General features: G+C 47.4%; 1 pseudogene; it reads right to left on the bottom strand.

The window, feature by feature from the left end:
- Positions 1–489: 489 nt before the first annotated feature.
- On the bottom strand, positions 490–26,206 carry LOC134365530 (large ribosomal subunit protein eL28-like; annotated as a pseudogene).
- Positions 26,207–26,425: the final 219 nt, after the last annotated feature.

Genomic DNA, 26,425 nt, shown 5'->3' with positions numbered 1-26,425 from the left:
TGCGGGCAGGAGTGTAGATCAGTATGGCCATTTTGAAGGGTGATGTGGCAATATCCGTGAAAACTTTCTAAGTGCGAACCCTTTGACCCAGCAATTCTGCTTGTGGGAGCCAGAAGGTATTTACTATAGCACTGCTTGTCATAGCAAAGAATTCAAGGCCACCTAATGTCCATCAGTAGGAAATGGGTAAGTAAATTATGCTTCGCTTATCCCATGGAAAGCTATGCAGTCGTTCAAAAGAGTGAGCTGATCTACATGAAAACAGGAGGATGTCAGTGACACACGCATTTTTTTTTTTTTTTTAATTTGGCAGCTGGGCGGTATGGGGATCCGAGCCCTTGACCTTGTTGTTGTAACACCGTGCTCCAACCAGCTGAACTAACTGGCCCGGCCTGTATGTGGGTTTTGCTGTTGTTTTAAGGTGGGGACTCTTCACTGAATTGGGGGCAGGGGCTCAGGGGCTCTTGGTGCGGCGGGTCCGCTGCCTCTTCACAGTCGCAGGCTGCTGGCCCCGCGGGTGGCGGCCACGCGCAGATCAGGGCGGTGCTTGTTCTTGCGGATCACGTGCGCGACGCTGCCGAGTGTGGCCCGCGCATTGTCGTTGCTGGTGGCCCGTGCCTAGGAGGTAGCCGGCTTCCGCGGCCGGATCTCCGTTTCATGAGCACCACGACACCTTTGCGGTCGCTGCCGGCTCCACGGCCACAGTCTTGCGATGAGTCAGCCGGCTGTAGCCGAGGTCGGTGGGGGCCGTCGGGTTGCCGGGCTCTGTGCTGTAGGTCTGTCCGCCCATTCCTTTCCATCAGGAACCTGGCGCTGTTCCGCACGACCTTCCACTGCAGATGCGCGCGCACAGGAAGGCGGCTCCTCTCGCCTCGGCGGCCGCAGACGGAAAGAGCTTGTCTGTGTTGTTAAGATCAAAAAAGTCGCAGAACAGTGCACGCTTCAATTATCTGCTGCTGAGTAACACCCATCCCGAAACCGGCCAGTTCCTCGGCTGCATCAGCGTGGGTCTCTCAGGCGGTGGCCTTCGGTGGGAGCTGGACTGGGACTGGAACCTCCACCTTAGTCTCTCATCTCCTGGGGCCTCTCTCCCCCTGGACTCATCCTTTGCAGTCCAGCTTGAGCTTCCTGACTGCAAGTGGTTGGATCCCAAGACTGAGTGTTTCGAGAGGACTTGCCTCAAAGTGCCGTCCTTTATCAAGCCTCTGCTTGCATCATGCTTACTAATGTCACATTGGCCAAGGCTAGTCATATAGACAAGCCCAAATTCAGCATGAGAAGGCCTACACCAGGGCACAGGTGCTGAGAGGCAAGATGCAGTACAGTAACAATCTAGCACAACATATGTAATAAGATTATATTTTATTAAGACACCATACATGTTCTTAATAAAGTAGCATGTTACATGCATGTCGTATAATACACATATGTGTGTTCATAGTGTTGCATATGCATTGATATGTCTGAAAGACAATCCCAACTTCTGCAACTTTTAAAAATCTTAACAGTATATACAAGGCTGCCAGTTAGCTCTGTTGGGTAGAGCATGGTGCTAACATTAAGGTACAGGGTTCAATCCCTGCTACTAGCCAGCTGCCAAAAAATAAAAATAAATAACAATAAAAAATAAAAACCAGTATATACATACGAAGGGTCTTCAAAAAGTTCATGGAAAGATTTGTATTCTCTTTTCATTCCATTTTTCCGCAAACTTTTTGAACTACCCTCATATCATAAACATCTTCTTATGTTCATGCAAATCAACTCATTCTTTTGAACAAGTGCATAGTTTTCCATGGGATCACTGCTAGCAGTGGTTAACTTTCAGGAGTAGAAATGAGTAGGTATAGGGAGAGGTATCAGTCCATTTCTGTTGCTTACAACATAATACCTGAAACTGGGTAATTTATAAAGAAATGAAATTTATTTCTTACAGTTTCAGAGGCTGGGAAGTCCAAAGTCCAGGGAACACATCTGATGAGAGCTTCTTCTTGGTAGTGACTCTCTATGGCAACTCAGGGCATCATGTGACGAGAGAACGGGCTGAGCAAGAGAGAGCTGACCTTCTCACTTGCCCTCCTTATAAAGCCATCAATCATCCATTCATTCCATTCATGGAATGAATCAAATCCATTCATGAGGGCACAGTCTTCATGATCCAGTCACCTCTCAAAGGCCCCACCTTTCAAATCCCATAATCAGATTTCCAACCCTCTTAGCACTGTTAAAATGGAGGTCAAGATCTGATGAGTTTTGGGGAGACAGTCAATCCACAGCAGGGAACCTTTCTGTTTTTACTGTATATGCTTCTTTACGGTTTGAATATTTTAAAAGTGGGCTGGCCAGTTAGCTCGATTTGTTGGAGCGTGGTGCTGATAACACCAAGGTCCAGAGTTTGATCCCTGTACCAACCAGCCACCAGGAAAACAAAAAGTGAGATGTATTATTTTTGTAATACATGTTTTGTTTTGTTTTGTTTTTGGCGGCTGGCTGTTATGGGTATCTGACTGCCATACATTTTTTTAAAAAATAAAGTACAGGGAAGACCTCTGCGTGTCATTAGGTACAATTTTTCAGCACGACTTTGAGAGCACAGCATTCCATTCCCCTAATCCTGGACCTTTAGACTGTTTCTGATTTTTCTGTCATTGTAGGCCACATTCTGATGAACATCCCTGGAGTCTAATCTTTTCACAAGTTCCAAAGCTATTATCTTAGGAAAAGCACTGAGAACAGAAACTGCTGAATTGAAGGTGAGGAACATTTTAAGGTTATCACAGCTTCTGTCAGGTTGCCCTGCAGAAGATGGTACTGATTTATCAGCCCGCTAGCAGGCTAGGGGGATGGAGTGTTGCGATCCAGTCTGGTGTCCATCCTCCTAAGAACCTGAAGCGACTCTCACAGCCGGCATAGTGAATATGCAGCCCCAGGAGAGGGGTTCAAGTTCAATGGAGATTCCTTTGCTCCTGGCCTAGCTTCTGATGCCCCATCCCAGACCCTATCTCCCCTCCTGCTCAGGGCAAAGTCTGACCTCCTTGTGATGGTCAAGCAATCTGGGCCCTGCTCACCTGCCTGCCCCCTCCACCCTTGACACCTCCCACCATCACCTTCTGACTTCCACCCAGATTATCCTGCTTCTAGTTCCCCAAAGGAACAGAATGCCATCTGGTCTCTGAGCCTTTCAACACACTGTCCCCTCTACCTAAAACACCCCCTCACCACAACTTCCCCACAAATCGTCCTGGAAACCTTCCCTGGTCACCCAAGGGTAGGTACAGTCGTGTGGTCATATGTGTGCCACTGGCTTTCCCATTCATCCGTGCCTGCCTGCATTCATGTATTCACCAAACATTTACTGAGCACTTGCTTGTGCCAGGCACCAGGTTGGACACAGGGATACTGGGATGGACAGACCCTCCCTCCCTGCAGAGCTTACACTGCAGTCTGGGTTGGGGGAGGGAGGAAAAACGGGGAGGGAGCAGACAATGCCAGTCCACAAGTGAACGGTACTGGGCTGGGCATGAGCCATGGGCACCATGGGAGCCTTCCAGCTTGAATAACGTCATTTTAAAGGGGAAAATCTCTCAGAGCCCCAGGAGTGACAGCGATTATTTCAATTATTCTGTTCCCTACATATGCATGAATTTGATAATGATACTAACTTACATTTATTGAGCCCTTGCTCTGTGCACCTCATATGAATAAACTCACAAAGTCCTCATAACCACCTATGAGGTAGAGATTATTATTGTGCCCATTTTACAGAAGAGGAAACTGAGGCTCAGGTGACTTGTTTGCCCACAGTCACCACCTGGGAAGTATCAGAGCTAGGACTTGGACACACAGAGTCAGGCTCTTGAGTCCTGCATTCTTGAGCACTAGCCACACGGCCACAAACTGAACACAAATCAAACTACAACAGCAACAGTGTTCAAACTGCTGCACAAAATGGATGATAGTGTTTTGCAGAAATGAGGTTGCCCCCCCCACCATGTTGAGTTCAGCCCACACGCTCCCCGGGGGCTTTGGCCTGACCACTACCCACTACTTTTCACTTTCTAAACCACAGGAAGATGGTCAGCTTTTGTCCTTTGCTTAGCACAACAGCACTTTCATATATATATATTTATATATTTTTTGTATATCTATTTATATACACACATCTCACCCTTCTCCCTGAGAAATCAGTGTTATGAGCTTCTGGTGTTCCTTCCAGAGGTAGTTTATCCATACACAAACATATATTCTGTATTTCCCTCTCACTAAAAAAAATGTCTCATACGACACCCATGGCTCTGCCCTGTGCACTTTCCCCTTAGAGGATCTTGAAGATCATTGCGTGTCAGGTTTCTGTTGCTTATAACAGAATACCTGAAACTGGGTAATTTCTTTTTTTTTAAATGTATTTCTTACATTTTAAAATGTAAGGGGAAACATCTAGTGAAGGCCTTCCTCTGGGTGGAAGCTCTCTACTGGGTCCTGTGGTGACCAGGGTGTCACATGGCGAGAGTGGGATGAGCAAGAGAGAGCTGACCTTTTCACTTGCTCTCCTTATAAAGCCATCAGAACGACACCCATGACCACCCATGAAACCATCAACTCATTACGCTGTGAATGGATGAATCCATTCACAAGGGTACAGTCTTCTGTGATACAATCAGCTCTTAAAGTCCCCACCTTCCACCAACATTTTGGGTGTTAAGTTCCAACATGAGCTTGGGAGGGACATTTAAACCACAGCAAGTGGGGAAAGAGCTTCCTCATTCCTGTCCGCAGTGGCCTCTATTCTTCCTCTTCCCCACTGAAGCACATGAGGGTTGTTTCTGACCTTGACAAGTGCACGATTGTGGTTTAAGCCACTGTGGTAAACAGCCTTCAAGACGGCATCTGAGGATGCCCACCTCCTGGTACTCATACCTTCAAGTAATCCACTCCCCTTGTGCGTGGGCTGGGTCTAGTGAACAGCTGCTTCTTTTTTTTTAAAGATGACCAGTAAGGGGACCTTAACCCTTGAGTTGGTGTCATCAGCACCATGCTCTCCCACGTGAGGTAACCGGCCATCCCTATATAGGGATCCAAACCATGGCCTTGGTGTTATCAGCACCGCACTCTCCCAAGTGAGCCACGGGCTGGCCCTCTAGTGACCAGCTTCTAATTAACAGAATATAGCAAAAGTCATGGGATGGCTGAGAGCAGTGACACCTGGAAGCAGTGACACTTTAGTAGCAATAAATCAACCCAGCACCCAGATTTCGGTTTCTAAATACCATTCTCAAATAAAAGTAATCAGAGCTCTTTCCAGAAATGGCTGATTCTAAGGCGAAGTCAGGGAAAATACAAGATGAGCTTGGAGCATCTTGTGGTGCCAGAAAGCAAGGAAGTGCTCAAAAACCAAAAGGACATGGGCGTGTCAAAGGGACCGGCAGCTCCCAGTGGCCAAAGACAGAATAATGTGAGCAATATAAATAATGTCGTGTTGGATTAGAGCTCAAAGTATAAAATAAATATACGTGAGTTCCATCTGATATAAGTAAATAATTAAGTAAATGGACAAATGGGAGAGAAGAGCCAAATCATCCCTGCAGATGAATTCCAAACCATTTATGACACTCTCACCGAGAGGTGGAGTTTAATTCCCCACCCCTTGAGTATGGGCTAGACTTAGTGACTCCCTTCCAAAGACTAGAGCATAGAAAAGGGAAAAACATGACTTTATGGTGAAGGAAATGGCAGGCGCCACGTTAACCAAGTGACAAAGGTTAATACCACTGATGTCACATGGATATCAAGTACCTCCTAATAATGTGATGTGGCGGAAACGTCGCTCACCTCTGTGGCATTCTTCCCCCAAATCCATAACCCAAGCTAACCATGAGAAAACAAAGACAAACACAAATCAAAGGACATTCTACAAAATGCTGGACCAGTACTCCTCAAGACTCAGGGTTATGACTTGAGAAAGACTGAGAGAGTCTGAGGAAAGAGTAGGAAACTGTCACAGACCAGATAGGAAAAATGCAATGTGGTATCCCGGACTGGATCCTGCAACAGAAAAAAGGACATTAGTGTGAAAATGGGTGACATCTGAATAAAGGCTGAGGTTAGTTAATAGCGATGTACGGAGTTCAGATCCCAAACTGGCCAGCTGCCAAAAAAAAAAAAAGTAATGTACCAATTTGGATTCTTTTGACCAATGTTCCATGGTATATCAAGATGATAATGTTGGGGAAACTGGGTGAGGGCTATGAAAGAACTCTGAGTTATCTTTGCAACTTTTCTGTAAATCTAACATGATGCCAAAATAAAAAGTTGATTAAGAAAAAAAGGGATGAGATGTCACTTCTGAGATCAGGTTACAAAAGACTCTGGCTTCAGACTCACTGGCCCTCTCTTCCTTTGTTGCTTGAGGCCACCTGCCTTGTGATGAACTGTCCTATGGAGAGGCCCACGTGGCAAGGAACTGAGTGAGGCCTCGGCCAACAGCCGTCAAGGCACTAAGACCCTTAGTCCTACAGGCCATGAGGAGCAGAATCCTGACAACCACCAGGTGCAGGAGCACGGAAGCTAATCCTCCCACCTGAGCCTTGGGATGAGCCTCCTGCCTCTGCTGATACCTTGACTGCGATTTTCTAAGAGACCTGAAACCAAAGGACCCAGCTAAGCTGCACCTGGATTCCTGACCCACCAAAATGGTGAAATAAATGTCTGTTGTTTTAAGCTGCTACCTTATGGGGGGTAATATGTTTGCAGCAATAGATAACTAATACAGTTCCCCTCTCTTTTTGGTCATTTTCTGGTTGGCCTGAAGCCTTTGATAGCCCTATTTGGCTCAGATATGAGCAGAAATGCTAACACAGGCCAGGCTCTAGGGTGTTGGCCTCCACATGGTCCGGCATAGAGGCTGGTAATTTTACAAGATTATTGAAATAAAAATTCAAAACTTGAAAATTCTCAGAAGAGAACTCAGGGACCACAGTTTGAAAATCATCACTCACCTGCTTAAGTCCTCCAATGGTGTCTCCCTGTTATTCAAGTCGCATCCAAAACCCTTGCAGTGAGGGCCGGCCCGTGGCTCACTCGGGAGAGTGTGGTGCTGATAACACCAAGGCCACGGGTTCGGATCCTATATAGGGATGGCCGGTTAGCTCACTGGCTGAGCGTGGTGCTGACAACACCAAGCCACAGGTTGAGATCCCCTTACCAGTCATCTTTAAAAAAAAATTTAAGAAAACCCTTGCTGTGGCTTGCAAGGTCTTCAGGGTATCTCCCACCAACACTCCTTTCTCACTTTCTGTGTTTCCACTCCCCTTAGTGTTCTAGACCCTGATCACACCGGGCTCCCCGGCTCTGCCCACATCTGCCTCAGGGCATTTGCATGTCCTGCGTTCACTGCCTGGTATGTCTTTCCCCACATCTTCCCACGGCTGCTGGCTCCTTATCATTCAAGCCTCAGTTCAAATCTCACCAACTGGGAGAAACTGGTTCTTCTTTTTTTTTTTTTTAAAGATGACCAGTAAGGGGATCTTAACCCTTGACTTGGTGTTATCAGCACCACACTCTCCCAAGTGAGCCACAGGCTGGCCCAGAAGCTGGTTCTGATCGCCCATCTCCTCCTGTGTCCCTGGCACTCCCAGTCACATCTCCCTACTTTGTTTTCTTCATAGCCTGGATCACTAATTGAAATTATCTTGTTTATTCATGTGTTTTTTGTTTTTGTAGTTAGTCCGACAGGTGGTTGAGTGTGGTGGTTAAGAGCCTTGGAAGCCGGTTCGAATCCTGCCTCTACTGCAAACTAACACGTTATCTGGCCTCTTTGGGTCTCAGCTTCCCCATCTGTGAGGCAGGCATAACAGTAATACACTGTGTCACAGGACTGTTGGGAGAATTAGAGAACATATAAATGCCTGGCCTATGCCTGGCAGGTTGTAAGTGATCTGCATATTTATTTGTTGTTATTATTATTATTATTCTGTTTCTTGCCCCTGAACAGAAGCTCTGTAAGGGAAAGGACTTGGTCAGTTTGGGGTTTGCTCACTGCTATATCCACAGCACAGATCCTGGCCCATTGTAGGGGGTCAGTAAACACTTGCTGAATGGATGAATGAATGAATGAGGAGTGAGGATTAGGAACACCGGTTTTGGAGTCAGGCAGACCAGCTTGCACTCTCCTCCCACCCTTACCCCCAAGAGCTGTGTGATCTTGCGTTACTGATGTCACCTCTCTGAGTCTGTTTCCCCATCTGGGGCCTCCTCAGAGAGTTGCTGGGAGGGTCCCACATGCTCCCGCAGGGCGGCGGGCCCTCAGCACAGCACCCGTGCTGGCAGGGAACAGCAGTCACCACGCTTCTCCACCTTGGTGAGTCTGGCGCCGCCAGCTTGCAGACACACGCAGATTCACAGGGCAGTTTGCAAACAATTCCAGGGTGACCCAGAGTCCATTCTCAAACAACCCTCCAGGTGATGGGCCCTGCCCCTGGGAGGGGCGGGCAGGAAGGGCACCAGGCTAGAAGGCCGTGTTCGTGATTCACCAACTGTACCGGACAGGCTGGGCCGCCCTCTGAGAAGAGTTAACTCTTCTAGAATGTGCGATATCAGCACTTCCTTCCTCTGGGTGGCCGGCAGCCTCTGGGGACAGCGGGAGGGCCTTACCCTAATGTTCCTATGGCCGAGGCTTGGGGATAGGAGAGCAGCAATGAAAGTGAGTCAACTCGGTGGTCCTGGGTCATCCAACAGTAGCCATGCCCAGAGGGTGACTTTATGCTGGCCAGTGGAATGTGGGCAGAAACGACTGGACACCATTTCCAGACTTAACCCATGAAACATCTCACACTTCATCCTCTCCCCTCTTGCCCGGCCCATTGGGCAGCTGGATGTCTCTGCCCAGGGCTGCCTGGGAGGCGACATGTGAAGAGAGCAGAGCCACCATCAGCAGGGACCCCTGGAAGGCTTCAGGAGTGAAGTGCTGCCCACCCACCCTCCTGCTGCTCATGGACTTCATGAGAGTGAGAAATAACTTCTCATCTGCTAAATATTGAGATGTCCAGTGTTATTGGCAAATGAAACCAATTTATTATGTTTTTCCACCAGAATCATCTTGGGGGAATCTTTTAAAAATTGTCCTATTTTCCCACCACTTTACCAAATGAAGATACATGCATCATAACAAGTTTAAACATCACAAAATGAATGATGGCCCCTGAGATCCCTCCCTCCCTCTGCAATGAGAGATAACCACTGTTAATAGTTTGGATATATTCATCCAGATTTTTCTACTATGTATCACAACATTTTTATACAAAAAGCATCACACTATACAAATTATTCTGCAAGATTTCCTTTCATTTAGCAGCATACCTTGGAAATCTTTCCATGTTTGGGCACAGGAATCTATCTCATTCTTTCTGATATTGGTCTGGCATTCCACAGCACATGTATTTAATGGAGTCTGTAATAAACTGCCTCCAAACTTACCAGTTTAGAACAACATACGTTTCTCATCTTAGAGACTCTGAGGGTCAGGACTCTGGGAGTGGCCAAGCTGAGTGGTCTGGCTCAGGGTCTCTACTGAGGTGGCCATCAAATCATGGCTGGGGCTACAGTCTTCCAGGGGGCTGGGAATCTGCTCCCAAGCTCACTCCCATGACTGTGATAGGCATCGATTCTTTGCTGAGTGTCCCCAAGATGTGACAGCCACATCCCCCAGAGTGAGTACCGAGAGAGTTCATGATGGAAGCTGCAGTTTTCTATAACCTAGTTTCAGAAATGAAAAACCACTTTGCCTTTGGTTGCTCAGACCAACTCTAGCACAGTGAGGGAGGGGCTTCCCCGTCCCTCGCACACCAGGAGTCAGGATCACTGGGGCTATCTAGGAGGCCAGTAACTGATGGAACATGGAGATTTCCCCTTTTTTCCCCTGCTGCAGAGGACTTCCTTGCTGGCTTCCCTTGGCACACCTGTGGCAGGGAGGATTTCTGTTGGACAAGCTCCACCGTGTGATTTACAAGCAGCAATTCCCTGAATTCTCACCACACTCCAACAAAGCAGAGACAACCAATGTGCCCATTTAGCAGATGAAGGATGGTCACGGGGCCCCTCATGTGTTCTCAGCACCGTCAGGAACACAGTCATCTTGGTAGGAATTTTCTAGATGTGCTTTTTCGATGGGAGGAGAGGGTCAACGAAGCTGAGGAGTGAAGTTGATCATGAAGCAGATCAGGTAAATGAAAGGTGGGGCAGGGCCACCACCCCCATCACACAGATGAGGAAACTAAGGTCCAGAGAGGGACAGAGACTTGCCTCAGGCCATACAGTTGATCAGTGACAGAACCAGGAGTCACAGCCATGTCACTTGATTCCCAGACCCTCCTCCTAGATCCCCAGCAGGCTGGGGCCAGCATGGAACCCGCACCCACCCACCAGCCCCCACAAGCACCCTGAGGTGAGCTGTATTCCTCCCCCCATTTGACAGCAGAGGAAAACGAGGCTCGAGACACAGGAGTGGCATGCCACAGATGCCACACGCGGGTGAGTGCTACAGCCACGTGCAGGCCAGGGGCTGCTGGGGCTCTGTGACAGGGCAGAGGGGAGGGAAAGGAAGAGAAGGCAGGGCCTCATATGAGAGATTAGCTCCTGATGTCCTGTTATCGCAAATTCATATCTTTCAAGCAGAAACAAAAACAGGATGTGGGCTTCCCTTTAAGGGGATGGTGCTCCAAATTGACATGTACCATCAGACACACGTGAACATCATGGGAGAGGCAGTGCTGGTAAGTGGTTAGCACATCGGCTCTGGCATCAGACAGGTTCCTGGCTGTGTGACTGAGGATGTGTGACTTGACCTCTCTGGGCCTCTGAATAGAACCTACTGCACAGAGCTGGTGAGATGGGAGGTGGGAGCAATTCTTTGCCAAAAAGAGGAGGCACAGCCAACAGAGTGGCTGTCCTGGCTATGTCCTTCTGCCCACCATAACGTCCACTGGCAGCCCTCTGCTGCAGCCATCCCAAACAAACAGACCATTAAGTGAAAAGAGTGAGCTTGTTATACAAGTACAGCTTCCAGGGCTGGCTGGTTAAAGCACAGCCTTATAACACCAAGGTCAAGGGTTCGAATCCCTGTACTGGCCAGCCGCCAAAAAAAAAAAAAAAAAAACAAGTACGGCTTCTAGACAGGTCCCCAGCCTCCCCACAATTTCCTCCGACAGTGGTGGCCCCAGCTCCTCCTGTGGAGGCATCACCCAGGCACTCACAGCTGTGTTCACGTGGCACAAGTTCGCTGAGCCTCTACCAGGTACAGGAGGAGCAGGACAGGCAAGGGCTCTGGCTGGCCCTCCTAGAACACACAGGCTTTGCCTGGGCCCCACAAGTATCACCTGCTTTTAGGAGCTACAATCCACGCTCTCAGTGGTGTCCTGAGTGTCAGGATGACAGAAAAGAAGAGTCCAGGTTCAAGGAAAGGACACTGGATTAGGTGTTAAAGGCCCATGTCTAGGCCCAACTCGGCTTTAGTCGCACTGTGTGGTTTTGAGCAAACAGTTCCTTCTCTCTGGAACTTACAACCAAAGGACCTTACAATCATAGATGGAGGTCTTTTATTTTATTTTATTTTATTTATTTATTATTTTTTTTAAAAGATAACTGGTAAGGGGATCTCAACCCTTGGCTTGGTGTTTTCAGCACCATGCTCAGCAGTGAGCCAACCAACCATCGCTACATAGGATCCGAACCCGTGGCCTTGGTGTTATCAGTACCACACTCTCCCAAGTGAGCCACAGGCCGATCCAAGATGCAGGTCTTTCACACTAGTCAAAACAGAGGCTACACACTTAGAAGTCACACAGCCCCTGGTTTTTGACTCCTGTCTATCATTTACTGACTGGGTGACATTAAGGAAGTCACTTGCCTTCCTTCCTTCCTTCTTTCCTTCCTTCCTTCCTTCCTTCCTTCCTTCCTTCCTTCCTTCCTTCTCCTCTCTCTCTCTCTCTCTCTCTCTCTGATGATATTAGAAGACAAGAAAAGGAATGCATTTGAGTGAGGACAAGAGAGACAAAGACAGAGTTAGAATTGAATATACAAAGGATGAAGTTGAAGATGGTGGAATAGATGGTCCACAGCATCACTCTCTCCCACAAATCAACCAAATTTACAACTATAAAAATGTAACATCAGCCAAGCCGGGGCCACTGGAGCTCAGTGGAAGAGTAGGAGAGACCTATGGAGTTCACAAAGGTGGGAGAAACTACGATGGGAGAAAGAAAAAGCTGCTCTGAGCATTTTGGGCCACGACTGCTTTAAGGCTGGAGCTGCTGAGCACATAGAGCAGGAGCCAGCAGAAGCTGCAGCTGTGCCCTTCAGATGGAGTTACTTGGAGGCAGCAGGAGAGAAGAGGGCCTTAGCGGCCCCCAGGACAGCAAGACCACTAATAGGGTTCACATGGGCCCACGCAGGAGAGAGGAGCCAGAACTACTGAAAAAAGGGAGCCACTCAGAGGCCAGTGAGTCATCGCAAGGGACCGGTGCAGGGCCCTTCCCATGGGAAGTGTTTGCAGCACAGGTGGTGCAGGGGATGTGCTCACCAGGAGAACACAGGGACACAGCAAGGACAGTTGATCTGCCCCCCAATCAGTGCAGGACCACTCAGAAGAGACTTGTCAGGAATGCAGAAATGCATGGGGTGCAGTTCGATGAAAAAACTCAGGCCCAGATCAGAGATTCTGCAGAACACAGATCCACCAGGTCTCTGGAGAGCCAGAAGTACCTATAAGGTCAACCATTAAACCCTGAGCTGCACAAAAAGCCTTCCCTAGGGAAACAGCAGCAAAGTAGCAATTTAAACAACCACACAGCTCAAGTACTGGTTCCCACAGGAAGTTCCCCTGTGTTAGAAGCAAAGGACAAAAATTAGTTCCAGCCCAGGCACACCACCAGCACCTTGGGGCCTGCCTGGGAACTGGAGGCTTGGATCTGGGGACTGGACCCCACTCCCACCTTCAGGCAAACTGCACCAGTGCCTCGGGACCATCCTGGGGAACTGAAGCATAGAAAAGGGGACTGGACCCCCCTCCCACAACCAGGCACACCACGCCAGCACCTTGCACCCCACCCAGGGACCCAGGTCATGGAGAAGGGGACTGGACCACCCTCCCACAAACAGGCATACTGAGCCAGTGCCTTGGGGCCCACCCAGGGACCTGGGGTATGGAGAAGGGGACCAGACCACCCTCCCACAACCAGGCACAACATGCCAGCACCTCGGAGCCCACCCAGGGCACTGGGGCAAGGAGAAGGGGAACAGTCCTCTCTCCCACAACCAGGCACACCATGCTAGAGCTTCAGGGCCCACCCAGGGACCCAAGGCAAGGAGAAGGGGACTGGACCTCTCTCGCACAACCAGGTACAACATGCCAGCACCTCGGAGCCCACCCAGAGACCCAGGGCATGGAGAAGGGGACCAGACCTCTCTCTCACAACCAGGGACACTGTGCCAGTGCCTCGGGTCCCACCCAGTGATCTGAGGTATGGAGCCAGTGACTGGACCCTCTTCCCACACCAGGCACAAAACGCCAGCACCTCGGGGCCCACCTGGGTACCCGAGGTATGGAGAAGGGGACCAGACTCTCCTCCCACAACCAGGCACATGGCGCCAGCGCCTTGGTTCCCACCAGAGACCCGGGGCATGGAGAAGGGGACCAGACTGCTCTCCCTCAACCAGGCACACTGCTCCAGCACCTTGGGGCCTGCCCAGGGACCCAGGACAGGGATAAGGGGACTGGACCCCTCTCCCACAACTAGGCAAATGGCACCAGCACCTTGGGGCCTGCCCAGGGACCAGAGGCATGGAGAAGGGGACCAAACACACCCCACAACCAGGTGTACTGCCAGTGCCAAGGAGCATACCAAAAAAAGCACCTCCATGTGGGTGGCCCACCACAGCCACCACAATAACCATGGCTGCTGCAAAAGTGGCTAGATGCCACAGCCACCATGCAGATGGTCCGCCAACCACTGGAGTGCATTCACACAAGGAGAGTCACCAGCAGAGACAAAGAAGAGGATGTCTCTTTCCACAAAACCCATTTCAGAGTGACAGAAGAAGCATCTGCTCTGTGATAATATTTGGGGACCCAATCACATCTCTCAGCATTGGACAGATCATCTAGGCAACAAGTTAACAGAGTAACCATTATTCTTTCAGAAGGAGAGAAGAAACCTAGGGCAATTAGAGGGGGGAGGGGGAGGGAATGGGGGAAGGGGAGAGGTTGGACAAGGGGCATAAAGAATAATTATGATTTGTAGGCTGGCTCATGGCTCACTCGGGAGAGTGTGGTGCTGATAACACCAAGGCCATGGGTTCGGATCCTATATAGGGATGGCCGGTTCGCTCACTGGCTGAGCGTGGTGCTGACAACACCAAGTCAAGGGTTAAGATCCCCTTACCGGTCATCTTTAAAAAAAAAAGAATAATTATGATTTGTAACAATGTATATGCTAGTAATACTAATTTAGTCAACATATCTCAATGTTCTACCCCAAAAATATGTATAATCGATTTTGATTCAATAAATAAAATAAATTTTAAAAAAATTTTTTAAAAAAGGAAGTCACTTGACCTCTCTGAGCCTGTTTCCTAGGTCTCAAAAAGTTGAATAAGAATCTAGGGAGTTTAGAATACTAAATGAGAAGATTTACAGTGCTTGACCCACAGTGGGAGCTCAATACAAGGCAGCTGTTCCAATTAGCTTATTTTTTTCTTTAAAGTTATTCTGATTTTATGAAAATAATGCCATCCTTCAATGAATCTAAGACACCGCCAATTGTAACATGCACCCTCCCTCATTCACCATCAAGAGAAAACACTGCCCTGTATAGTTGCCAGGTGTGCCAGTATTGTGGAAAGATGCATCCGGATTTTAAAGACGTTAAAATGTGAATAAATGAGCACATTAGAATTGATGAAATGTGGTACATACAGGGAGAGCGGAATTAACTTGCACTAAAGGCAGATAATACACAGCCATTTCCCGCCCACCTCTCCACTGTCTCCCACACCACCTCCCCAGAAGCAACCACTTTTGGTTCTTGGAGCTGTTTTTTTCTAGCGCTTACACCTCTCATATTTCTAAATTGTAAGCACATCTGCTATCTTTCGATACACTTGTTTTAGCCATTACCTACCACCTGCCCCGTCTACCTGTCTGCCCTTCGCTATCTCCCAACCACCTAGTACGATAAAAGACACCCTCCTCCACCGTCTGCATCTGATCTCCATCCTCCAGTGCAGAAGTCACGTTACAGCTTGAGGCTAGATCACTAGTCACGTTGCAGATTCGTACACTTCTTTATGTATGTGTTTTATACCTCAATCAAAAAAAAAATCACTCCAGTATTTACATGATTTTTCTTATGTGAATATTATTCACATCTGAGTGCAGCATATCCTTTCTTACTCTGTTTTTCCTGAACTTCATCATTGCTCTTTATTACAGCTTTATTGACCTATAATTGATGAACAATAAGCAGCACTTATTCAACATGTACAGTTTGATAAGTTGTGACATATGTGACCAACCAGGAACCCATCACAATTGAGATCATGAATACACATGTGACACCCGTGAGTTTCTCATGGTCCTTGTCAATCCTTTCCTTTGGCCCTCCCTGACCCCCGACACCATCAGGCAACCACTGGTCTGCTTCCTGTCTTGACAGATTAATTTGCATTTTTTGGAATTTTATATGAATGGAACCACACGGTATATACTCTTTTTTTTGTCTGGTTCCTTTTCACTCAGCATCATTGAGATTCATCTGTATTGTTGTGCATATCAATCATTCATTTCTTTTTCTTTTTCTTTTTTTTTTTAAAGATGACCAGTAAGGGGATCTTAACCCTTGACTTGGTGTTGTCAGCACCAGGTTCTCCCAAGTGAGCCATGGGCCGGCCCCATCACTCATTTCTTCTCATTGCTGAGTAGTGTTTCATTATGACATCCCTTGTGGTATGGACACATGACAATTTGTCCAACCATTTGCTTATTGATGGGCATTTGGGTTGTTTTTGCCTACTATGAATAAAGCTGCTATGAACATTTCTGAACAAAGGCCTTACGTAGACACCTATTTTCATTCCTTTTGGGTAAACACCTAGGTGTGGATTTGCTGACTTTGTGAGAACTGCAAAATTATTTTGTACAGTGGTTGTTCCATTTTACTTTTCTACAAGCAATAGATGAGAGTTCCAGTTGCTCCATACCCTCATCAACACTTGGGATTATCAGTCTCTTTAATTTTAGCCATTCTAGTAGGCATGTAGTGGTATCTCATTGTGGTTTTAATGTGTACTTTTCTTATGACTAATGAGGTTAAGCATCTTTTTTATGGGCTTATTGGCTCTACATTTTTTTTTTCTTTGTAAACTAACAGTCAAGATATTTTGCCCATTTATAAATTGAGCTGTCTTGGTTAGAGGGCAGTGTTATAACACCAAGGTCAAGGGTTCAGATCCCTGAACTAGCCAGCTGCCAAAAAATTAATTAATTAAAAAAATAAATTGAGCTGTTTGTCTTACTGAGTTGTAGAAGTTGTTCTGTATTCCGGATACAAGTCCTTTGTCACAAATATATGTGGCAAATATTTTTCCCCAGTCTGTGGCTTGTCTATTCATCTCCTTAACAATGGCTTTTGAAAAGCTAGTGTCTTAAAATTTGAGTCTATCAATTTTTTTCTTAAACGGCTTGTGCTTTTTGTCTGTTTTCCTAAGAAATTAATAGCTTTTTAAAAAAATTCTCTTTCCTGTAGTTTTAGTAAAAGACAAATTAGGCATGTGTGATTTTTTTTTTTTTTTTTTGTGGTTGGATGGTAGAGGGATCCAACCCTGGACCCCGGTGTTACCAGCATCCTGCTTTAACCAACTGAGCTAACCAGCCAGCCCCTGGCATATGTGATTAATCTTTCATCTTAACAAGGATCTTCTCTTAGCTCATCTTCTTCAGGGGAGAATTCTCTTGCTCTGCTTTGCTGTCACCTTCTGTCATGTGGACATGGTGGAAGGAGGAAGGAGATCCCGCTTTCTCTCCTGGCTCCAACCACTCACAGTTGTGTAGCCTTGGGAAAGTCACTTAATCTTTTTGGACCTCAGTTTCCCCATCCAAGGAGTAAGGGAAATGTCAAGACCCCAGGAGGAGGTAGCAAGATCAGACAGGGAGAAGGCTGTCACAGGGCTCCTGGCTGCCTCCTGGGCAGGGCGGGTAGAGGCCTTCCAGCCACCTCAGAGTCTTCACTGTCAGGGCTCAGGTTGGGCAGGCTTCCATACCCTCACTGCATGGTGCCAGGACTGACGCCCAGGAAAGGAAGGGGGCCCAGAATCACACAGCTTGGCCAGGCAGGGCAGGGCTCTCTCCACACCCAGAGCCACCTCTGGTCTAAACCGGCTAGACGAACCACACACAACCTCTCCCTGGGGTGAAGAAAGAGGCTGCTCCCTGCAAGGGCTGAACACTCCTGAGATCTCCCTGCAGCCTCACCAGTCCCCACCCTCCAGCCTGGAAATCTCCGGGCTGTGCCCAGGGCTGCGCCTCACTGTGGTTATCTAGCACCACCTATAGGACATATTGAGAACAACATGCCGCATGGCTTCTCCAAGCCCCAGATTCCAGAAACTCCTGGCTAGGAAGGCGTCTATTTACATAGCGCCTCAGTATGCCCAAGCCAGAGCTCCGCGCCCTGCATGGGCCTCTCCCTGGATCTGCACTAAAACCCCTTAAGGCAGGAAGTACATTACAGTATTGAATCAAATCTAACAGGCCTTCAGCTGAAAGATACAGTACTCATTTTTGTGCCACTGATAAAGAAAAAAAAATACCAATTAAAATATGACACAGCACTTCCTTATACTTAGAAATTTTATTTCAAAATTACTGAAGATAAGTATGAAATAAAATTTTTTATCATATATCATGATTGCACATACATAAAAAGGTAACTGTGATCAAAATAATTTAGGGAAGGTATTTCTAAAACTTCTACACATGAAGATTCTGACTTTCTGGATCACTTTTAGAGTCATTGAAGTCTGTGTTTTTCCAGACAATATTGTCCTCCATGTCATCAAGAGCACAGATGATGCAGCCTTCCTTCAGAGCACGCCACTATTGTCGCCGCATTCCTTCCAAGCTGCAAATTTTGATACACACACAGGCATTAACAAATATGTCACAGTTGCTACCTGGTCACTACAATCGTAAAATACATCCTGATTTCAGAGATGCTGCAGGAGAGCACATCTTAGGATAGATGAAATATGGTGTTAGCACTCCCTTGTTCAACAAAAGTACTAGGTCCTTACTCTACGTCAGGACCACACAAGGGACAGGAGACACAGCACCAAGCAAGACTGACTCATCCCTGACCTCAGGGAGTTCACAGGGCCCTGGGAGAGACAGACATCCAACAAATGATCACACAGACATAATTGTTTAATGATGAAGGTCGTGCTATGAGAGGGGTCGGTGGCAGGAGCAACGGGGGTGGGGGGGAGGCTACCCTGAGGAAGTATCATCTGAGCTGCAATGAATGAGCAGGAACTAGCCAGGGAGAGAGCTAGAAGAACATGCAAGGCAGAGGCAGGAGCATCTGGAAAGGCCCTGGGGGTGGAGCAGGAGCTTAGGGGTTGCCCTGCACTGAAAGGCGCCAGTGTCGCTAGAGTTTGATAAATGATGGGAACCGTGGCAGGAACTGGAGCTGGAGAGGTTGAAGGGGAAGATCAGACAGAGCCTTTTCCCAAAATACACTGGGGAACCATTGCAGGGCTTTACATTGAGGTAAAGGCATGCCAAGTCACAGAAAGTGATGGAGATAGAAATGGGACTCAGGTCTGGTTAGTTCCAGCACCAGTGCTTCCAATCCCCACTGGATGGACCAGAGAGGACTGACTCTCTGATTCACCTCCTTCACTGTCCAGCTGAGGAAACTGGGGGAAAGGAAGGGCAGGGACTTGCCCTAAGTGGCACGGCAGGGCAGGGGCTAATCTAGAACCCAGGTCTCCAAGCTCCTAGCTGCCCTCTTACACCCAGCTCTAGAGACCTGGATGGGCCCTGGCCAAGGCCCCTTCCTGAGTCCCAGGGAAACTACTGGTGTTTGGAGAGCAAAGGGTTGTCCCTTCTTAGGTCCCAGGAAGCTGTGTCAGCCTGTGTTCCTCGTTCCCAGTTGCACTGGCAGCGGCTGGTTAGAGACTGAATATTGGAGCCCTCCCAAGGCCAGGCAAGGCTCAGAGTGGACCTTAACTGCTGATGCAGTAAGGTGAGACCTGCACTACACCTTCCTCCATCCACACTGGGGACGGGTTGAATTCCAGTCAAGTTCCTCTGAGCCTTCCACCCATGCTTGATGGCAAAAGGGCTCCAAGCCACATAGGGCATGGTACCAAGATCCCAAGGACAGCCAGCCAAGTGTGTCTGTGGCCTCCTCCCCTCAGTGCAAGCCCAGGACCAAAGATCCTGGGACGGACCACTTACTGTTCTTACGTGTTTATTTTTCAAGGAAAAATGTCTAGAACTGAACTTGCTGACTCAAAAGAACCCACATTTAAAGATTTTTTTTATTAGTCCACCTTGGATTTTGCACCCATTTAAACTCCTTTTAATATGGGCCGGCCCGTGGCTCACTTGGGAGAGTGTGGTGCTGATAACACCAAGGCCGCAGGTTCGGATCCCATATAGGGATGACCGGTTTGCTCACTGGCTGAGCATGGTGCTGACACCACCAAGTCAAGGGTTAAGATCCCCTGACCGGTCATCTTTAAAAAAGAAAAAAAAAAAAGAAAAAGATAAACTCCTTTTAATAGGGTGTGAGGAGTGTTCCCCCCACCCTCCATCACCAATAATGCCCAGGAGCCCTTTTTCCCTCATTGCCTGTCTGATAGGTCAGCCCTTCTCATTGCTGTTTTCATCTGCACTTTGTCACTGAGAGAGGTTCCCAGATCAGTGTGTACTAAACTGTGGAGTTTGTTAGGAAAATGGAAAGGTCAGCACAGCCTGGGTGAAAATATGTGCAAAAACATATCTGACAGATGGCTTGTGTCTAGATATAAAAAGAATTACTGAGGCAAGAAACAAAGCACACCTGGGGTCCTAGGTAGGAACCGAGAGCAGCCCCCTCTACCTGGAAGCAGGCAAGAAACAGCATGCCCGGGGCCCCAGGCAGAAACCAAGGGCAGCATCACTCCCTGGAAACAGGCAAGGAGCACACCAAATACACCTCCACATGGGTCGCCCATCAAAGCCACCACCACAGCCACAGCTGCCACAAAAGCAGCTTGACACCACAGAAGTAGCCACAGCCACCATGCAGGCAGCCCACCAGACACTCAACTGCAGTGACATAAGAAGAGTCACCAGAAGAGACCAGAAAAAGAACAGGACATCTCTCTCCTCAAAGCCCCGTCTAGAGTAATAAAAGAAGCGACTGCTCTACCAAATGACCAGACATCAATCTAGAAATACTAGAAATATGAAAACCCAAGAAAATATGACACCACCAAAAGTATACAGTACTTCTCAAATACCAGACCCTATAGAGCCAGAAAACCTTGAAATAACTGAAAAGGAACTCCAAACAAAAATCTTAAGGAAACTCACTGAGACTACAAGAAGACTCAGTTAGACAACATAATGAAATGAGAAAAAAAAATCCAGGATATGAAGGAGAAAATGTACAAAGAGATTAATACCTTAAAAAAGAATGTAGCACAGGGCTGGCCCATGGCTCACTTGGAAGAGTGTGGTGCTGATAACACCAAGGCCACGGGTTCGGATCCCTATATAGGGATGGCTGGTTGGCTCACTTGGGAGAGCGTGGTGCTGACAACACCAACTCAAGGGTTAAGATCCCCTTACCGGTCAACTTTTTTTTAAAAAAAAAAGAATATAGCAGAACTCATGGAACTGAAAGATTCACTCAGTGAAATGAAAAACACAACCAACAGCTTAAGCAGCAGGCTAGAACAAGCTGAAGAAAGAATATCTGATCTTCAAGATAGTCTTTTCAAAATGACCCAGCTGGACAAAAAAAGGAAAAAAGGATTTTAAAAAATGAAGAAAATCTAAGAGAACTAGGAGGCAACTTTAAGCACACAAACAAATCATGGGTGTTTCAGAAGGGGAGGAGAAAAGAAAAGACATGGAAAACCTATTCAACAAAATAATAATGGAAAACTTCCCGGGTATAGGGAGAGACACAGACCTTCAGAACCAGGAGGCTCAAAGATCCCCAAATAGATTCATCCCCAAAAGATCCTCTCCAGGACACATTATAATCAAACTGGCAAAGCTCAAAGACAAAGAGAGAATCTTGAAAGAAGCAAAAGAAAAGCATCAAGTCACCTATAAGGGAGTCCCTATCAAACTAACAGCAGATTTCTCAACAGAAACTCTACAGGCCAGAAGAAAATGGGATGATATATTCAAAATACTAAAAGAAAAAAACCTACCAATCAAGAATACTATACCCAGGAAGTCTATCTTTCAGAAATGAGGGAAAAATAGTGTGTTCTCCGGACAAACAAAAACTGTGGGAGTTCACCACCACATGACCAGCCCTACAAGAAATCCTCAACAAAGCCCAGTATCTGGAATCCGAAAAACGATAATCACTACCACGAATACACAAGAAAGAACAAAACACACTGGTAGAACAAAAATGCAAACAAGAAAGAGAAAGAAGCTAAATCTTTTTTTTTTTTTAAAGATGACTGGTAAGGGAATCTCAACCTTTGGCTTGGTGTTGTCAGCACCACGCTCAGCCAGTGAGCTAACCGGCCATCCCTATATAGGATCCGAACCCGTGGCCTTGGTGTTATCAACACCGCACTCTCCTGAGTGAGCCACGGGCTGGCCCGAAGCTAAATCTTATCACCACAAAAAACTGTAATGACAATGTGATAATGCCCTGCCTTATTTCTGGTTTTAGTAATTTCAGTCTTCTCTCTTTTTTTTCTTAGTCAATCTAGATAAAGGTTTGCAAATTTTGTAGATCTTTTTAAAGAATAACTTTTGGTTTTGTTGATATTCTCTATTGTTTTTTATTTTTATTTTTTAATTTTTTTTAAAAGATGACCTGTAAGGGGATCTTAACCCTTGACTTGGTGTTGTCAGCACCACGCTCTCCCAAGTGAGCCACAGGCCAGCCCTTCTATTATTTTTTAAATCCCTACTTCATGTATTTCTGTTGTAATCTTTGTTATTTCCTACTTATATTTGCTTTTGGTTTAGTTTTCTCTTCCTTTTCTATTTTCTTAACATAGAAGTTTACATTACTGATGTACAAGGAATCTCTCTGTATTATTCCTTCCAACTGCATGTGGATTTACAATTATTTCAATAAATATTTTTATTACAAATAAATAAATAAATAAAAATTACCAGCCAAGGGCCGGCGTGTGGCTCCCTTGGGAGAATGTGGTGCTGATAACACCAAAGCCACGGGTTCGGATCCCTATATAGGGATGGCCCGTGGCTCACTTGGGAGAGTGTGGTGCTGACAACACCAAGTCAAGAGTTAAGATCCCCTTACTGGTCATCTTTATATAGGGGGGGAAAAATTACCAGCCAGACACCAAAAAAAAAATCTTTAAATATAAAAAGAATTCTTAACACTTAATAAGAACAAAACAATTTAAATAGATTAGACACTTCATCAGAGAAGATATACAGATGGCAAATAAGCACATAAAAAGATGCTTCACACCATTAATTTTAGGAAAATGCAAATTAAAATCACAGTGAGATATTACTTCATTTCAACTAGAAATGGCCAAAATAAAGGAGACTGACCACTCCAAATGTTGGCAAGGATGTGGGGTCACTGTGACTCTCATATGCTGTTGGAGAGAATGCAAAATGATACAACCACTTTGGAAACAGTTTGGCAGTTTCTTAAAAAGTTAAGCATACACCAACCATATGATTTAGACATTCCACTCCCAGGTATTTATCCAAGAGTAAGAAAAGCATGTGTTCCTATACCAAGGTATATAGCAGCTTTATTTGTGACAGTTCAGTATTTGAAACAACTAAAATATCCATTAATATGTGACTGAATAGATAAACCAATCATGGTATATTCTATTCAGCAATAAAGGAATAAACTATTGATACCCATAACAACATAGATGCACCTCAAAATAATTAGGCTAAGTGAAAAAAAGCCAGGCAAAGAAAGAGTGCACGTTGCATGATTTCATTTATGTAAGATTCTGGAAAATGCAAACTAATCTATAGGGGCAGTAAGCAGACCAGTGCTTGTTTATGGAGGGAGTGGGGAAGGAGGGATGGTCATAAAGGGGCAACAAGAAACCTGGGGGTAGGGCCAGCCCATGGCTCACTTGGGAGAGCGTGGTGCTGACAACACCAAGTCAAGGGTTAAGATCCCCTTACCAGTCATCTTTTTTTTAAAAAAAAAAAAGAAGAAACTTGAGGTGGTGGAGCTTTTTATGACAATTCTCTTTGTCTTAATTGTGCTGATGTTTTCACAGATATAACAGCTTTCATGTGTAGGGCCCAGGAATCTGCATTTTAAACTGGTTCCAGGTAATTGCAATGCACACCAAAGTTGGAGAAGCACTGTTGTAGTGGAATCCTTCTACTCCTCTACTCCATGTCACCAAGACCTCTCCTGATAGAAGGAATGGTTTAAGTCAGGGTTTTTCTCTGAGGACCTGCTACCATGAGAGGAGGGTGACAGCCAGAAGAGATCAGGGAGGCCTTTTGACCCAACCTCCCACCTGAACTTTGTTGGAGGCCTACCTTGGCCTTGCCTCAGCGGGGTCCCCTGTGGCGGCCAGTCCTCCTTGATTGAACAGTCGTGCTTGATTCTTGACAGGTGAGTGGCCTGTGAGTATCGCTGACAGTATCAACACTGACTCAGCTGAGAACAAAGCAAAGAGCCCAGCCTAGGTCCGCTTCAGTGAATCAGGCCAAAGGAGGGTGGCATCCTTTCTAGGGACCATTCCAGCTACGATGGCCAACCCCTCTGCATTGATGGGGAGAGTGTGGTACAAGAGAATAAGGAGTCTGGCGCCCAGGTTTCCTGCCTGCCAGCCTCTGCTTCCACTGCCTCTCTCTGTCTCCTTCCCAGGGCTACACACTGGTCCCCAAAGGGCTAAATGTGGAATGTGCAAATGCCCTTTCAAGGGTTAATCCAGCCCACAGGTGTGTTTTGTTTGCCTCGCAGGATGTTTAGAAATACTTAGTAGTCGATACCTTTAAATTGGGAGATTTCACATTAAAACCTGGAATTCTGGCTTCTTCTGTGAGAAGGAACAGGTGGGACAGGCCCACATTCCTGGCAGTCAAGTTCTGCCTCTGTCAGGTCTCCTGCAGGGGCAGGCAGGGGACACTGAGCCAAGGGATCGTTATCAGCATGGCCATAGGCTGCAGGCAATTGAGTTTATGACCCTGGGATTATCGAGGAACCTTGGAGAACTGTTCCATGAGTGTCCCCAGCTGGCCCCTTCCTGCCCTCTTCATTTCTCCACATCCATTACCTTCCAAGGCCAGGCCCTGGGTGGGACTTGGGGCTCCTCCTCCTCACTTGCTTGCAGCCCCTCACATGGTTTACATCCTTCACTGATGGTGCTGAATCCTTTTATCAGCCCTCAGAGGCAGGAGCTGCACAGGAAGGAAACTCGCAGCTCAATGGGGAGGGGAGGTAGGACTTGCCCAAGGTCACAGCACTCAGGTGGGGCAGGGTCACACAGGGTGTGGCTCTTGATGCACCTGTCACAGGTCTAGGGTCCAGGCCACAGCTCCAGGAGACTGATTCATATGCACGCTCTCATGGGAGGCTGACTCACGAAGAGGAGGCCACGCAGCCAGGCACACCTGGCGTGGACTCCCAGCTCTGCCACTTACAAACCACATGCCATCTGGCGAGTCTTGGCTTTGGTCTCTTCCTAGGGAAGAGGGAAAACGCAAACCGTCTTACAGGAATGATGTCAGCGTTCATTCAATCCACACTACAATAAAAAGTGTATTAAAATATCAGTCAGGGACTGCGCTGTGTACTTGAAAAGTACCTGTGAATAAGGCAGATGTCGTCACAGTAGGACAGTTGTTTTTAACCGGCATGATTTTGCCCCCCCAGGGGACATTTGGCAATGTATCGGTACACTTCTGATTGTCACAACTGGAGAGGGGGGGTGCTACTGGCATCTAGTGGGAAAAGACCAGAGACGCTGCTCAACATCCTGTAATGCACAGGACAACCCCCCACCATGAAGAATGACCCAGCCCCCAAATGTAAATCATGCCAAGGTTGCAACAAACATGTGAGCAAGGAAATACAGGGTGTGACCCGAGAGGGCTCCCTGGAGGAAGTGATGCCCAAACTGGATGTGAAGGATGAATAGGAGTTAGGAAGACGATGAGGAAGAAAGTTGTTTTGAGCAAGAGGAACAGCAAAGGCCAGGGCTTGGAGGCTAGGAAAAGCTCCTGGCCTCGTAAAGGAAGTAAACCTTCAGCGTGGCTGGAATGCGGAGTGCAGGTGGGAAGCAAGCGTCCGAGCACGAGGGGCCTCTGTAGCTCCCATTAAGGGAAGTCATCGAAGGGATGGAACAGGGAGCAGCCTGGTTAGAGTTGCTTCTGAAGACCCTCCTCAGAAGGGTCTGGAGGCAGGGAGGCCAATGAGGAGGCTGCTGTGGGTAACACGGGTGAGAGAGAACAGGGGATTGGAGTAGGGGGAGGAAGGTGTGGAAGGAGTGGAGGGATGGAGGTCGTCTTAACGATTGGAGGTGAGGGGTGAGACAGTGGGATGGGTCAAGGATGTCACCCAGGTGTGCAGCTTGGGCAGCTGGACATGGAGGTGCCTCTTGCAGAGTTGGGCTACAACGGAGGACAAGGCAGAGAGGTCCCTGGAGGCAAAGGGCTCCCAGTGAGGGAATCAGTTGGAAAACAAGCAACTCCACGTGGGAGGAGAGTTAGAGAGAAGATGTACTGGGAGCCATGAGAGTGGGCAGCAGGGGACGGCCAGCCTGAGCTGGGGGGCATGGGGGTGCTTGGAAAAGGCTTCTTGAGAGCCTGACATCCAAGCTGAGCTCTGAAGGCTGCCCGGGAGTTGGCCAGGGGAAGAGGCAGGGCAGAGATGGTGATGGCCTGGGGCTGGCGGAGAACCAGCACATTCCGGCACAGCCTGGAGTCCTCGGTCACTGGACAGGACATTCTGAGAGCCACATCCCCCTCTGCAAACACCCATACGTACTTCATCATCTCTAACCTAAAGGGCTGTGTTTGTCTCTTCCTGTTCCTCCTGGTAGCTACTACTTCCCACCCTCCAAGGGCCTGAACTGATTGTTTAGAATTTCTCCAAGGGTCATGAAATCTCTTCAGGGAGATTTCTGAACAAGACATGTGAGTGGGCCACCTTGAAAGTGGGTCCCC

The sequence above is a fragment of the Cynocephalus volans genome, chromosome 17 (assembly GCF_027409185.1).
Source record: "Cynocephalus volans isolate mCynVol1 chromosome 17, mCynVol1.pri, whole genome shotgun sequence".
NCBI lineage: Eukaryota > Metazoa > Chordata > Mammalia > Dermoptera > Cynocephalidae > Cynocephalus > Cynocephalus volans.
This window is presented reverse-complemented; position numbering and strand designations above follow the sequence as displayed.